Raw genomic sequence first — 16,795 nt, forward strand, 5'->3', positions numbered from 1 at the left:
TAGGTTTCTAACTGCTTGCTGAGCCTGGATACTTGTTTCTCCTCAGAGGAAGTGCTGATATGACCCAAACAGTAATAACATCAGAAATACCCCAGAGCTTCTCTCCAAAAAGTAATGAGGAAATACCAGAAATGACTGTAAACATCTTCACAATGAGGAATGCATCTAACCCATCGTTTTCTTGAAAATACCAAAATCTCTGTAATGCAAGCACTTTAACCCCTGTAACACCACGCAAAACAGGTAACAAATGGTTATTTCCCCATAATCTAACTTGCATGCAGTAAGATTTATTTAAGGAAATCGCATTTCCCCCTGGAAATGATTCCCATTATTTTATCTTATACCGTTGCTTTACTTCTACTCACCACAATGAGTAACACATAGACAAGTGTATGCAGAAGCAGCCTGTGTGTCTCATTCCTTAATTTGCCTTGCTGTTGCTCTCCTATTAGCTATAGCTACTCAGTCCTCTGGACACGGTGTGACAGGGACTCTGCTACCTTGGCGGTAGGTACAGCTGCAGCTTGAGCACTTGCTTGTCTGCCTCACGCTTGTAACACCCTCGCTCCTTCCGCTCATTCGTTCCAGGGGAGGAATGACACCAGCATTTCTGAGCTGCTCTTGTGTTTTCTCCCAGAACACTCAGGGAAAGCAGACTTCGTGATCTCCATGCTAACTACCAGCCTGCCTGCTGCCAGTTCTCCCTACTTCTGCCAGTGATGACATTCAGCTTGCTCCTCCACGCAGGATACAGCACTGATTCCTCATTATGTAAGGCAGTCTAGGTCAAGTGTAGGAGAGACACTGCCGGCCCGAGCAAGCCAGTGGATTGCTCCCTCAGCTTCATGCTTCATGGGGTCTGCAAGCTGGATCCTGATCTTTGCCATCTCTACTTGGGTAAATGTTTTTGCATGATTTACGTGATTACTGTGCTGTTTTTCCATGCAGATAGCTGTCAGCCATGCTGTGAATTGCAGAGAGAATTTGCTAGGTGAAACCAGCTCTGTCAGCATGATTGAATTCACAGAGTAGTAGTTCTTCTAGGCATCTCAGCTTTAAGACACTTTACAAATAAATAAATCATAAATTGGCTTTGTTTAACAAGCATCTTTTCTAACCGTGTGGGGATTATTGTTAATTTGACTGATTAAGCAGTGAATGAAATCCATTTGCTTGAAGGTGGTGTGGGAAAGCATTACTGGATAGAGCTATTAGCTCTGAGAGGTTTGCTGCAGTTCCTGGCTGTTGCATTGTTTTAGCCTTGCAAATTACAAACATGTTTCTTTTATTAAACAAAACAAAAGGGGGGAGGGGGGGGGAGGGGGAAAGTTATTTCTTTTTCTAGCACAGTTTGTTTAGTTTTTTGAAGTAGCAATTAAATCCAGGATGTGGTTTGCTATTTACTGCATGAATTCATAAATCTGTATGCTTCTGAAATATATAAAGTGAATACTGCAGATGAAATTACATTTAGTGACTGCTCTGCAGAATGCCAGAGCAGTACTTGTTAGCTAGATTTATGTTAGAGGGTAGGTTTTTTCCATGCACCATGTAGAATTCAAAGAATTTTTTTTATGTTTACACCCTGCTGAAAATGAGTCTGTAATGCAACATAGAACAGGTTTTCCCTTAAATGAATTATACATACTGGACATTATCAGGTGCTGGAACAGCTGATTATACTGGAATGCAGCAGACGAGGCCCTGGAAAGTAAGAGCATAACACGGATACTGCAGTATCATGTAGGGAATTTCAACAAGGCTAGCTTGCTTGCCAGGGACAATTGCTACACAATAAATTTGACAATATTTTTCCTGCATTTGAGAGATTAATTTGAAAAGTCGTGTTTATGTACAGCACCTTGGACAGCAACTTTTTTCTTTTGTGGCACTGTCGTATGCACTGCATGGGAGTTAGCAATTTGTAAGTATTAAATAATACAAATTTAAGATGCTGTAATGAATTCCAAAACATAGGGGAATTTATAGTAAAAATACCTGAGATAAACTTTGGTCAGAATTGTATCAATGAGTTATACTTAACAGCTTGCTACCAAAAAATTAATTTTACTTAAAAATAGTGATGTTTGTATTAAATTATGTTAATGAGTGCCAAAAGAGAAAATTAAAAAAAGGAAAAATTATTGCCTATTGAAAATATGACATTTACTAAATTTTCAAGTCCTATAGGTAACTGCTTACTCTAAGAATAAATACTAAGGTCCCTTTCTTAAATCAAAATTAAGTTAAATATTAACATAAGATTATGTATTAGTATCAGAGTAAAACTAATTTCGATGGGAAGTTGAAATCCTTTAAATTTGGTGTGTCGTCCATCCCCCCCTCCCCCCAAAACTAGTGGTTCTTCGCATTGTTCTAGAAATAACTGATGAAATTTAATTTCAGCACTTGTTTCTAGGTGAGGTGAATCATTTTGTCATTTTCTTATTATCTTTAAAGCTCTCTTTCTCTGGAAAAGAACTACCAAGCAGTCAGTTGTCTCTTCATCGTGGTCCTACCTTACCAGTTACTAAATTACTTTTTTTTTTTTTAATGGCAGTCATGTAGATCTATGCTGTGATTTAATAGAAACACCAGGCTGGTGCCTTCGTTAATTACATTGTGAAAGAAATTAGGGTCAAGAGAATGTAGCTCATTTTTGGTATCTTGAAAACATCTCTGTTGCAGTGCAGTCTATTACATTGTGTAATATTTTATAGATATTCTATACTTCAAAATACAAAAGTATGCCTTGCAAACAAACTCTTAAAATAATAGCATAGTATAAGTACTTAGAACAAAACTTCTAGGTACCACACATTATTGTAATGATGTACTTCAGATTCTTTGTTTCTTTCTGCCTGAAGTGTTCTGAAATAGTTATGCTATTATATATGAGCACACTGTGTTCTGTCCCATTTCAAGTGTGGGTGCTTGAGGTATTTTCTTACAGGCTTAAGGAGTATTAATAACCTACCTATTCAATTAGAAGAAAAAAAAAAAGAAGAAAAAGAAAAAGACTTACTGTCTTTAAATGTATTGTGGTTTTCTGGAAGTACTATTTCTATTTTTTGCATCATGGCTCATAGCAGGGCACACACTACTTCTAAGCATAGCAAGCTGCAGATGCTTCAGTAGGATATGAAGGGTTAGGAAATGGTGTTTCCTATGTGTATTTGTATATCCTGTATTCTGGGTTTGAGAAATTGAATCTAAGCTGTAAGTTATGTGTTGAACCCAGTACAATGCAGCATATGAACCATCAGTGGTCAGTGCCTCCTCCTAGTATTTTCCTGTGGTTTACTGGAATTGTCCAATCCACAGCTACATCAGTAGCTTGCCTTCAATACTCTGTGTATTCCCTCACATCGCAATATGCAGCTTGAGTTTCTGACAAACTTTTATGTTAACTTTTCTGCACAGTAGTAGAGTTTTCTGTCCTGCAAGGGACTTTCTGTGCTGTCTTCGTAGTCATGGAAATGTCACTAAAACTGAGGAGCATGGAAACCATATGAAAGTGTGTGAATGAAATTATTTTAGAATAATGTGTTTAGCATTAAAAATGGTGAGACCATTGTTTTTGTAGGTTTTGTAACCCATAATGTAAGCAAAGTATAGGTTGTATACATTAGACTATTATTTTCTGTAAAGATATTTATATCTCAAATTTTATCTGCCCATTTTAATTTAGTTAATATACATCATAGTTAATTATACATTGTGATGACAGCCATATGCTAAGTTAGTGCCAAATTGAAAAAGAAAGACTACAAACACCTGTGGTTTAGTTTATCTCATGTAACATCTAAATGTAAGACTGTAACAGTATAATTCACAAGCTTTCCAGGTAAGTTTGGGCTCACAAATGCAGATCTTTCTCTGTCCAAAACTGCCAACTTTTATTTGCATTTAGTACACCAAAAGCTTACAGATGTGACAAAAATCTATTGCTGTAGAAACGGGCTGTATCTGTTCTGAAGATACTGGTTTAGATGCTGGCAGATGTGCTCTGTTCTTGTACAAAAAATTACTGTTCTTTTTATTCAAAGGTTTTCCTCACTTTTCCGTGAAAAGGTTGGGCACAATCTTCTGTTCTGTATTGCTACAGTCCATGTCATTTTTCTAGGTCCTGGTTCTCCATGATGATGGTTTTCCATCCTTAACTGCTTGTATAGATCTTCTCTGACTGCAGTACAATTGATTCACAGGTTGAGAAAGAGAAAAAGCCTCCTGGATTATCATGTTTACCTGCTTCTCCATGGAGGATCTGGAGTGGCTCATTCTTTATATATAAGATTAATTAGTCCCTTACTCTCACACCCATTGCAATTCACAGAATTCATTCCTAGAACACTAGAAAGAGATACTGTAAAGAATCAAGGGAGAATTCTTAATGTTTTGATAAATAACATGTATCTCAGACACCATCATTAAATATCTCTCTCTCTTAACACTACTAATTGTGTATGTTGAACACAGTCTTCCACATTGTTGCGTGCATGGTTTACTGCCATGGCTAAACATCGAAGCTTCTAAGGTTAATTTTAAAGGTTTCTCGAGTTTGTGCAGAACTGTAATGTTTGCAGCACACATGCTGAAAAGTGACAAAAAGAGCTACATTCTCTTTTTATTCATCTAGAGTTCATTATAGGTCCCTTTCAGAAAGGCAGCTGTGCTGCAGAGGATCACCAGAGAAGGACTTCCATATGAATCCTTTCATGTGCTGAAGAAATCCAGAATCTCCCAGTGCATGGTGATCACTGAGGGTGGGCAGTTTGTAGCACTTAAGCCGAACACTTACCAGGCTGTTCTTCACCAGTGCTTTTAAAAATTTGCACAGTGTTCCTAAGGCAGGGCCAAGATTAGGACTGATGAAAACCGGTATGAGGGCAAGCAAACCACACATCTCCATTAATGCAAAGTTACCAGGTGTGCAGAATCTGAAATCTGCAAGACTGCAAGCTCGAGGCTGCAAATGAAGTTTGCCTGGCAACCGTGTCCCTGCTGTGCAGAGCATGGAGGTGTTCTCCTTCAGGTCTCTTGGATGGTTGCTTCAGTCCAGGCCCAAAGTTGATTGTTTCTCAGGTAATTAGGACAGGAAAAGTTGTCGCCATACCTGCAGGAAGAAGTGGTCAAAAATTTCTGAATTAAATGCAATGAGTATCCTAAGTTTGCTTGATTTTAAAAATTATTTTACTGCTGTTAGCAGTGTCATATTTGTTTAGAGACAATAAAAAAGGAAAGTTCAATTTTGGTGGGGAAAGGGAAGGAAGACCATGTTTTATTTACTGATTTTTCCATTTATCTTAGTGTTGAAGCAGCTGTGATTGAGAAATCTCTACCTTTTTTGCTTTCTGCAATTGTGATGCAGTGTATAAGTTTAAAATATTAAAAATCTAAGAACTCAAGGGATTTAGCTTTTCAGCAGTTGCAAAGAACTAGCTATTGTGCTGATAGTCTCCTCTCAAACCCCATATGAGATGACAGTCTGGTTCAAGGAGCCACCAAAGGTGCTTGTTAAGATAACCACAAACCGTATCAATTTTCCTGACACTGTAAGCTGGTGGAGCTGAACTTGAGCACCTGGTTATACCAGCGTGACCAGTGACATCTGAGCCATGAGAAATGTAGCTTTAGAAAAAGATTTCAGTTGTCTGTTAATGATACTTGGAGATTTCTAAAAGACAGTGATTATATTAAATAACCTATGCTGAACCACTACTGAGGATTAAAGAAGGATATTTATTGAAAACCGTATGCTTTCATAATACATTAAAATTATGTTTAAGCTGGGGGAAATTTCCTGTGTCCAGTGTTATGTTCAGGACTAGAACTGAAGGCACCTGTGGTATCTCAAAGACTTTTTGCTGCCTGCTTTTTATTGTTTAATCTATGCCGGTTCCTAGATTATAGTAGGGTTGGTTTTTGGTTGGTTGGTTGGGTTTTTTTGTGGTATTTATTTCATTTCAAAATGCAACATTTTAAAGGAGCTATGCCCCTAAAATGTCAAACATGCTGAAACTGTAGCGAAGAGTGGAGGAACTCATATTAAAACTTCAAGCTGAGGAGTAAATATTCTGCTTCTTAACCTAGTGATAAATCTGTATTTATAAACACCAGGCAATTTATCATTTCCAGAAATATCCTCCAAACAGAAAGATTTCTAGGAATGATCAATTGGCATCAGTAATAGTATCTAATCATCTGTTTAGTATTTAAAATTTTAAGGATGATTCTGTCAGAGGTGTTACTAGCACTACAAAGTAATTTGTCACCTGCAAATGCTCTTCATGACACCAAAGAACTTTGCAAATGTCTGAAAAAAGCCAAAACACCTCATCTTTTACAATTATATCTAAATAAGAATCAAACACCTGGAGAGTATGTTACCAGCTGATAATAATAAGGTAATAGTTTATACATCTTTCTGCCTCAAGGTCATAGAATTGAACTTTGGGTAGCGGGCACCTGCCTGAGCTATTTAGCAATCCACCAGTAGTGCCATCAGAAAAGCGAAATTCAAAAGTTGTGATCATGGCAGCAGTGAAACATGAATGCATGTGAAGTATTTCTAAATCAGTGCTCAGGCACACTCAAAGGACCCAGGTCGTGTGGCTGATTCCAGCTTGGTCTGGCCCTTTGTATGTCAGCAATTGAGTATTACTATTTGGATATATTATGATGTGTTTTAACCTAATATTTAGTGTCATAAGGTTGCTTGCTGTGTTGCTTTAATCACTTTAATATTGCAGAGAAAATATTTTAAAATTTGTGAGATTAGATTTCTTTGTTAGAACAACTGTTCATAATATTCTGTATTGATAAATGCTTGAAAATTAGGTATTATACTGAGCCATTCCAAGTTCTTGTTGTAAAGGGCCAAGCACGTCAGGCCACCACATAAGGTGAAGAAATTCAGCTTCACATAGCTTGGATTCCAGCAAAATTTAAGCAGTCAGAACCTCGTGATGTAGGAATATTAATAAAGGACATATCGGAGCAATACTGGAATTTACTCTAGGGGATCAAATTCATTAGAGCTGCCTGGGGTCACTGAATTGCAGATTAACGTGTGAAATATCTGTTATAGGTGACAGCCTTATTACATACAGGTATGAATTAGGTTTATTTTCTTCTATCTTTACATGCCAAAATTGTATTACACAATGAAAGAAATGCAGTATTATTTTTGGACCATCTTCTGTGCACCTCTTGCCTTCCCAGTCACTGCCCCCTTCCTTTCCTACCCTACCCACCCCCTCCAGCATGGCTGGCACTAGGGTCTGTAGAAGCGTTTGCTGATGGCCATCCCAGTTCCACATGCAAGGAAGCAAAACGAGAAATACATACTGCTGTCTGATTCAGCTCAGGCTGAGGCTGATCCAGTGCAGCTGGAGTTTGTTGAATTAGCAGTTACTGTTACTTAGCAGTCTGATTATTTTTTTTTTTTAAAAAAAAAGGCATATTTTTGTCTAGGTTCCAGATTTGGCTGCACAGCTGTCATCTGAGCATGCAGGAACGTATAGCTGTGATGTGGCGGTCGTGTGCCAGGCTGAGTGAGTGGCAATGCAGTCTGTGAGAGATGGACACGGCACATGACTGGCACAGGAACCTTTTGGTGGATGGTTTGTTTTGTGGGTTTTTTTGTGATTGAGACCCATGACTGAAGATGTCGAACCTACCACCACTGCTCAGTGGGGAGGTGTGAATCGGGACAGAGGACAGGTAGCGTGTAGTTGTGGCATGCCTGGAAAACCTGGAAAGGTTTCTGGTGCCTTCCTAATAGACCACCCTCACTATTTCCTTCTCATGTTTCAGAGACAAATACTTAACAGAAAAGAAAATTATTGAAAAATTTTACTCGTTTAACACTAGATAAAGAAGTCTACTTTGCAGTGCAACCCATGCCTTTTGTTCCTTGCTGAAGGAAAACGGGGCTGTAGATTTTCAGGGTCGTTTAAGTCAGAAAATCTTGTCAAGAGGAATCTTTTACAGCTGGTTCATTTCTTTTGCCGGTAGATGGGGCTGTCCTTTAAGGTGATAGCTTGGTATTTTACACCCCACACACCCCGTCCTTTTTTCTTTCTTCACCCTCCTCTGTGTCTCTTCATCCTCTTCCAATCCCCCCTCGGTTTTTTCTTTCTTTTTTTTTTTTTTTTTTTTTTTTCTTTCTGCTTTTTTTCCCCTGCTATTTGCTGATTTGTATTAGGTAACAGAGCAAGCCTCAGAACAGGAGACCGACAACGAAGCAGAGAGGATACTGCAGAGGTCTTTTTTTTTTTTTTTTTTTTTTTTTTTCCCCCCCCCTCCAATGAGAATGCAGCAATTTATAAATACTTGGTAACCTTTTCGAACTGTGAAGCTGAACAACTTTATTAGAGAGCAATTCAAGCATTTCATCATCATCCTCTCTTGGGTTTTTTATTTTTGTTTTCCTCATAATACATCTGAAATTCACGTTTTATCAGGTAAGCCATCTGGATGTTTAATTCAAAACCTTAGTTCATTTATGTGAGCTATCTGCATTGCCCCCCCCCCCCCTTATTTTTTCTTTTTTTTTATCATTCCTGAATGCTTGCTTTGTAGTTATTATTAAGTATATAATTAAGAAGAAAATCCAATTTTGGTGTTGTTAAAAATGGTTTAAAAGCTGCAGTCAGGTCTTTTTGGCAGCACAGCATTTTGTTACAAGATGGATTTAACTGGCCTTATATTTTTGGGTGTTTGCCAGTTTTTTTGGCTGCGGGGGAGGGAGATGGGGTGGTGGTGTTTAAATTATTCAAGATTTTTCCCCTGAACTGTTTAGAAGTTAACAGAGGTCATGTTGTTCCTTCACATGGAAAACATATTGAGGACTAAAGCAAGAAATGGTGTCGTCAAAATCCTGGCATTGCAGGAGTGAACAGTTTTCCTTCCCATAGAGAAGCTCTGCCTTAAGGCTAAATGCTTCACACACATTTGAGGTTTACCAAAGGAAGAACTCCCTCCTCTTTTCTCTTTCTCCCTCTCACACACACACACACACACACTCTCTCTCTCTCTCTGTCCTTAGTCTTTCTGATCAGGTGCACTGCTAGAAGCTCTTACTTTCATCTACACACTGATCAGGACTGGTTGTAATGCTGTAGATATAACTCGGTTCATAATCTGAACCGTCTTGCTTTTTCAAACAGCACAAGAAATTTGCCAGGCGGACATCAAGCTCTTTCAGCGTCTTTTCTAAAATGGATTTCTTCTCTGCTGCTTGTCTGAGGTATGTGCTTGAAAGATTTCCACTAAACTAATTTACCTGGGATTGAGCTGTCTGTTCAACCCACCTGTCCTTCATCCCTGCTTTGAAGAAGCTGTTGTTGCTTATTCTGCAGTATTTGCAAATGGGTTGGTGTTTGCTATCACTGCTGAAAACCTGTTCAATTGTACTTATTCCAGAAATGCTGATTTGTGGTTACAGTGTCAAACTCCTGAGCTACATTGCCTGATGTTAGTGTTGCATTCTTGAAGTGCACCTGCCTTTCTGTGGCATTTTTCAGGCTTGGCCAATGTGTTAATACAAAGTACAAAGGAAAATAGACTGTGCTAAAAATGGCTCTGAGAATCTAATGTGAAACAGTAGCAGGATGATTGCTGTCAAGACTGACACCCTGTTAGTTTATTCTGTTGAGCCTTTCTTGTGTGATCTTGAATGTTTGCTGAAGTATTTAGACACAGGAAAGCAAGTCACAAGGAAAGAGACAGGCAGCCTTAGACTGATTGTCCTCAGTTTTCCAGGTAATCACAGGAAGTTTTCATTATTTTAAAGAAAGTATCAATGATGGGAGGGGTGGGAAGTAAAAGCTTTAGCCCGTCTTTAGGGTTGTCACATTTTTATTGCATATGGCATAGTATAATCAGTACAATTTCAAGGAAATTCTGGGAAACAACAGCAATTTGCATAGTATCTTGTGTCAGAAATGAATAATTTTAAAATCTGGCTATAATGATTTACAGAAGAATTATATAGATTAATGTGTCGTGGAGTCATATATCCTATGAGCTGTTTGAAACTATACTTTACAGCAGGAGCAAGGGTAGTTTATTACTGATCACTGGAGTCTACGTTGAAATTGTCATACTATAACCTAAACTTGCTTTAAAGTTTCAGAAGTTGTAAATGTCAACAACTGAGACAGCGGGAAAGCTAAAGTAAAAGACAGATTATTTTATCCTTAAAATGAGGGTGTCCTTGAACTAGAAAACCTTCAGAAAGTCTATGAATATGACTCTTCTCTTCAATGTATGATCTCAGTGCCAAGCACTTTAAAGGAGAGCTGGTTGTTGAATTTTAAGGATGGCATCACTGCTACCATCCATATTACACTACATCCTTCCAACATGTGAATTCTGCTGCAAGAGTTTTGTACCTTAATGACAGAAGTAGATATATTTAGGGGACAAAACCACAAAGCTTAGCACTGGATTTTGTCCCTTAAATATTTTACTGAACCTTCTCTATTATTTTTGGCTTCTTTAAATTGAAGAACTGAAATTAAAGAAGTGTGAAATTTTTCCTGCTATTGGTTATGAGAAATATTCTGGCAGTAATTAGGAGAAGTGGGTACTTCTTTGCAAATTTCTTTTGGAAAGGGGCAGAAAGCTTGCACCAATTTGTCCATCTGTCTGTGTGTATATTTAGAACTGTGATACTCTACTGGATGAATGTCTTTTCTTTCATTTTATTAATTTTCTGAACTCCAGTACCAACTCATGTGTGAGAAAACACATTGGGTCTTTTTGACTAAACATCATGAAGAGATTTGTTGATTCTCTTCCAGTAACTGGAACATACTCTACCTTCTTTTTCTCTTTTGGGGGTAGTGGGATTTCACAAGAGACCTGTATTTGACCTGTAGACTCTCTGTTGATCCCAAAACAGATACAGCAGAAGACAAACTAAATTTGAAATAGGGCAACATATAGTCAGACTTGTAAACTGAGAAAAGCTATGTTATGCCATCAGTAAGACATACTAGATAAGGAATACCATTAGGCATTTTTTAGCATAATGCTTTAGAGCACTTAAGAGATCAGATTGCTCAAAGAGAAAAAAAAATCATAAAACTAAAATATTCTAAAATGAAGGAAAAAAAGGAACCTTTGAGTAAATTTTAACCATTAAAAGCTAAAACTGATGTTTCTGACTAAACCTAATATTGTAGGGAGATGGAGAGTACCATGCAAGTTCTCAACATGTTTTTTCTCAAAACTCAGTAGTTCTGGCACATGTTACTTCTATTTTTCTAGTTGTAGGTTTATTTGTAGATTTCTATCCATGAAAACATAGAAAAGTTGGAGGGAAACAACTGAAAGGTTGGTATGGGTGAACTAATTCGTTAAATGACAAATGCAGACTTGGAAATCATCATAATTTCCACAGTGGGGTTAGTCCACTTTCTGTAAAATGTACTGATCTCTTTTTATTCAATATTAGTAATATTTATTTAAAGAATCAATGTCATGTCTTACTGAATACATGGGTGGTCAGTGTTTTCAGGCTTCCTGTCTTTTACTGATTAATGTGTCATCATTTCTGTGTCTTCCATTTCCAGCAATGTGTGTGGTTCCAGGTGCTCTTTCACACTCTTCTAACGTGCTATTTAGCTCTGACAAAAGTAATTGATTTTATTTTGCACTTGTTACCAAAATTCTGGGTAATCTTTCCCTGCCATATTAAATACCACTTGAAAACCCATGATTCAGTCACCTTGCTATTTATTGTTTGCATTTATTAGCCAAAAAACTCTCTCTTTCCTTCCTCTGCGCTGGGAAATTCTCATTACATTGTTTTTCTGAACACAAGTTTCCATCACTTTCTGTCTCAGCAGTATTCAGTGCATTCCTGAGCATGTTTCCAGTGCTCTATTTTGAAACATTTCTGTCCTTCTTTTTATTCATTTCCTCTTTTTTCAAAAGTGTCTGACAAAAAAAAAAAAAAAAAAAAAAAGACAAAACCCTGTAATTTTGGTCCCAGAAACATCCAGCTCAGTTCGTGCTTTCAAGCTTTGCCCCATCTCATACCCTCTATCTTGGTAATTTATTTCAGTACCTTGTAAACATGTAGATCAATCTTTTTCATCTTTCTCCTACTCCTTAGACAGATTCTCTAATTAACTTCAAGCATTACTTTTTTGAATTACTTCATAATACAATTCAAAACATTGAAGATCATCCTCCTGGTAAAACAAAACAAAACCCCAAGTCCTGTCAAGGTCAGAAAGAAAAATTTAGCAATAAATGTAGCTTGTGTGACTCCAATAAGCTTTTTTTAGTAGTGGTATGGGTCAAAGATGACAAAACTAAACAGCAACTACAGTACTTTTGAACTGAAGTAATGTATCTGAAGGAAGCTTTCAAATGCTTGGTTTTTTAAGCGCATTTTAAGCCAATGACTTGACTGTGTTCCAGATGTATTTGCGTGCAATGCTTCCATCCTCTCATCCCTCCCTGGACTCCATTTTCTACTTACTCTCTAATGGTGTTTCCTTTGGAGTGAGATCTTTCATTTTATTTAACGATTTAAAGTGTCTCACTGTTTTGTTTCAAATTATTGTTGAATTGTTTGCCAAGAGGAAATTGTGACAGAGATGTTTCTGAGGCAGTTGGTAGGTGCTCCTCCTAGGAATGTCTCAGCAGGGCTTTTTCAGTAGCTTTGTAGGATTCCTGGAGTAGGTCTATGGATAAAAGCAAGGGAAGAGGCTGGTGGGTCATTAGCAGCTGAATACTGGAGATGAATTCCATATGTCCATAGTGGGTGGGACAGAAAGTGAAGACTGAAGAAATGGGCTCATCCAGATGAGATATGGGGAGGAACTTTCTAATAGAGAGTACAGAGAAGAGCTGCAATAGAGTGTCAGAGGAATCTGTGAAATTTGTCATGAAGATCTGTAGGAAGAGGTTAGATGAAACATCTGTTGGGAAACAGATATAATGACCTCGCCTTGGGCAGGGGCGTGAACTAGGTGGCCTCCGGTCATTGTTTCCAACACATTTTTTCTGAGAGTCTACAAAAAGAAGTAGATATCTGAGGTACAACAAACTTAAAGTATATCATAAATTATATAGGGTCTAAAATAGACCTCCTAAAAGCTATCTTTACTAGGATTTCCTTTAAGTGTATAAGCATCCCCTCAAAACATTTATTCTATGGTATATACACTCTGGAACACTTCCTATATATCTAGAAAGAACAGAAAGTATGTCCTATTTTTTTTTCTTAGTGTTTCTTCTAGATTAAATAGGCTTTACTGGTTAACCATAGCAAATATGTGAATAAAGGGATAGAAAAAAGATGTTTGGCAAATCTGATTGATTTTTGCTTATTGTCAGGAGAATACCATGCACTTAATTAAAAAGATTTTTAAATTGATAGTTTATCTTTAGTAGAGAGAACTAGGACACTTCAAAAGCTGATCAAATAAAGTGAGTGTACCAGAGCCATTTCAATGTTTTCTATTTTATGTTAATGTTCAGTATATTTCACAGATAAGAAACCCAATCTGATATATTTATTTTCTGAAATGAAAGCTTAAATGATGTCACATGTATCATCTGAAATGTGCAGTGATAGACAGAGACAGACAGTTTTTCAGAGCTCCATACTGGCTGCATTAACAGTGCTTCATTGAAAAAGATCTTATCCAACATTTTTTTTTTTTCTTAAACGTTAACTATGCGATTCAAATATTATCTAGAAACCTTGCATCTGAGTATTTTTGCCTTCAGGTCAACTTATTTTCTCTTTATACACATACAGGGAGGTAGACCAGAAAGGATGACCTTTTACTATGTTTTCAGGACTTCATATTGTCTCAAAATACTCTGAATTAATAAAATGTCTGAAACAAAAAATTGCACTCCAAGGAAAATGATCTGTCCATTACAATAGCATTTTTCTTGGTCATTTTGGCTCCATCTATGCCCAGACTAACTGGCATTGAGATAGCCTGTGTCTGCAAAGGGTCTTGTCCCTAAAAACCTGGTAGCTGTATACACCCTGTCAGCGGAGTATGCCTTCTGATGTGAGCTAACCTTGACTCATGTCCCCAAGCTCCTTGGGAAACTACTAATTCAAACAAATGAAAATTGTACCAAGATCCACTCTTTTTAACTAGTACACTATTAATTAACTAGTAGCAGTGGTGCTACCATTTTTTTTCACTCACAAATTTTAATCCAACCTAGAAAGAACCATTGTCTCCTGTGGTTTGCTAACAACCACATTTGCTTAGGTTATCGTTACAATGAGCTGAAAATGAGCAACAGCTTAGAAAACACACATTTTGCTTGCTTGTTTGTTTGTTTTAATCGATAATAGTTAATATGCAATGCCAGTCCCAAGGATTCTTACAGCTTATGGGAGTTCTAGGGCTACAGCCTGGTAAAAGAAATTCTCCTATCTTTTAGACAGAGTGTCTGGTAGTTTTGACTCTAGGTTGCATGCTGCCCAGCTGCTGAACAGGCTGGCTGTGTGTCTGTCACCTGTGGGCATTGACCCCAGATTTACCCTCTACTTTCCCCTCAAGACAGGTTTGCGTACATCTGGGAAGTCTAAGTTCAGACTAATCCTGAACCAGCACTAAATAATATTTAATAGCTGTGATAGGAGAAACAAAAATGCATACTGCTCAAGAATAGAGATTGACAGATTACAAGACGTGCTAACAAGAGAAAGCGAAGTGGCTGATACAGTAACCCCTCTCTTATGTCTGCATGCCTAATTCCGAGACAATAGCTAGCATTGGGTTTCTTGGGGAAAAAGAAAATAGAAAAAAATGGAGCTGAGGAAAAATTTATCAATTATATTTTAAAAATACAGGGGAGTAGTAAACATTCAATTTTATTTTTAAAAGCTATTTCTCTGTTCCAAAACAGATGTCTTCAGCACATTAAGTACTATGTAACTGTCTAATAGTAACAACAGTGTTTTATTTAAAATTTTCTCTCCCTTTTTCTTTGACCTCTTTGCACGTAACATTTCTATGAGTGTCTCAGCAGTGACATTTATTTCTCAGGTTTGTGTACTTTGTAGGATTCTGAAATGCAGGAAACTGGTTGGTTTTGGCAATAGTTCTTTTTCCTCCTGTGATTAAAGTAAGATTGACTATGATATAAGGCTGAAGTTTCATAAGACAGGTCTAAACTTATGTATTTAAGTCTATATTTAGGTACTCAGGTAAAAAATACAACGTCTCAAAATCAAGTGACAAGAATTTCACATTGCCTTTTGTGTGAATTCTTGATTGCTCCGTGCTTTGGAAAAGGCTGGGTTATGCCTTTAGCTATCTGTTCAGATAAATTCCAGATATGAAATATGAGCCTATTGCTCTCTTTCATGTGAGAAAAGATTGTGAAGATGGCTAAATAATGGCTGTGAGTAGCAATTAGCATTATTCTGAAGTCCACACAGTAAGCAATTTCCCCTTCTCTTTAGAGGCCTGCCGGCCTGGTATTCACTCTGTAATGCTGCTGATTCAGGGGGCTTTCCTGAAGCAGTAATTATTAACTGCTTTGGGGGATTAAAACAAGAATGTTGTTTTATTTTTTTGAGACATCATTATATTATCTCAACTAAAATACTCTATTGCATTGTTATAGGGTGTATTTTTACTTCTGGAAGTTTCAGAACCTTGCTCTTACAATGCTCTCTTGGGCTGTAGTTTGGAATGCATTCCTCCATATTAGTCTTCAAAAGTATACAGTCTTGAACTTTAACCTCTCATAAAATCCAGATTCTTACCCACAAGTTGATTTATTTTGCTTTGTGTCCAACGTTACCTGTTGCCATGCATACATATGGATGTTTTTGTGTGCCTGTAATAGACAGGCCTTCACATATGGCATCAACCTGTACAGGCTATTCCAACACAGACAGAAAGGGAATCATTGCTCCAACTAGCACAAATCCAAATACAAGGAAAAATGCTCAGATGGCACAGACAGAAAGAAGACCTTTAAGGTGAAGGAGTAGTATTGGTAGCTGAGCAGCCTAACCACTGGAGAGTTTTGGAAGGTATCTTGAAAAAAGAAGAGGTTAAAGGAAGAGTAATGAGGCAGCTTTGCAGATATTTGTGTCTCCCTAAATGAGATTGGGAATCTTCTTCAAAAGCACAATGTTGATGTAAATTTTAAATTTGAACAATGGCATTAACATCTAAAAAATGGAATTTGAAATAATGAAGAAAAACTGCAAAGACGCTTTGAGAGGAAACCAGTCATCTGTTTTTCTGAGAATTTATACAGCAGGATAACATAGCCTAAGCAACTAGTTAGAAAATCACCCTGGATATAGGCAGGTTTTGTTTGGTAAGGCCAAAGAAATTTTCCTTCTTTGTAAGCATGATGGGAAACAAAACTGTTTGACAGTGATAACCTTGTGGATGGCTAAGAAAGACTGTATCTTAGATATGTGTGGGGAGGGGGGAAAGTACAGTAAGATTTAGACAGTTGGACTCCAAAACTTAAATGAAGACTTCTGACACGTAAGAGTCAGATTTATCATGACTGCTAGTAGCACAGACACCGCCAAGCTCAGTAGCCCTTAGGCGGGAGTTGCTAGCCTTTCATCTCCCAAGCTGCTGTGATAAGCACTGTCATGGCTTAACCCCAGCCAGCAGCTGAGCACCACGCAGCCCCCCCGGTGGGACAGGGGGGTGAATTGGAAGAGTAAAAGTGAGAAAAGTCGTGGGTTGAGATAAAGACAGTTTAATAGGTAAAGCAAAAGCCACATGCACAGACAAAGCAAGCCAAGGAATTTTTT

General features: G+C 37.6%; 1 protein-coding gene across 1 annotated transcript in view; it reads left to right on the forward strand.

Moving 5' to 3' along the window:
• Positions 1-398: 398 nt before the first annotated feature.
• The window catches only part of LOC101919476 (sodium channel protein type 1 subunit alpha), a 103,461-nt gene continuing 87,064 nt past the window's right edge, over positions 399-16,795 (forward strand). The window contains exons 1-2 of the mRNA XM_055811625.1: positions 399-900; positions 9,177-9,256. The gene's annotated coding sequence lies outside the window, so the exon portion shown is untranslated. The remainder of the gene's footprint in view (positions 901-9,176; positions 9,257-16,795) is intronic.

Source organism: Falco peregrinus, chromosome 8 (assembly GCF_023634155.1).
Source record: "Falco peregrinus isolate bFalPer1 chromosome 8, bFalPer1.pri, whole genome shotgun sequence".
NCBI classification, from domain to species: domain Eukaryota; kingdom Metazoa; phylum Chordata; class Aves; order Falconiformes; family Falconidae; genus Falco; species Falco peregrinus.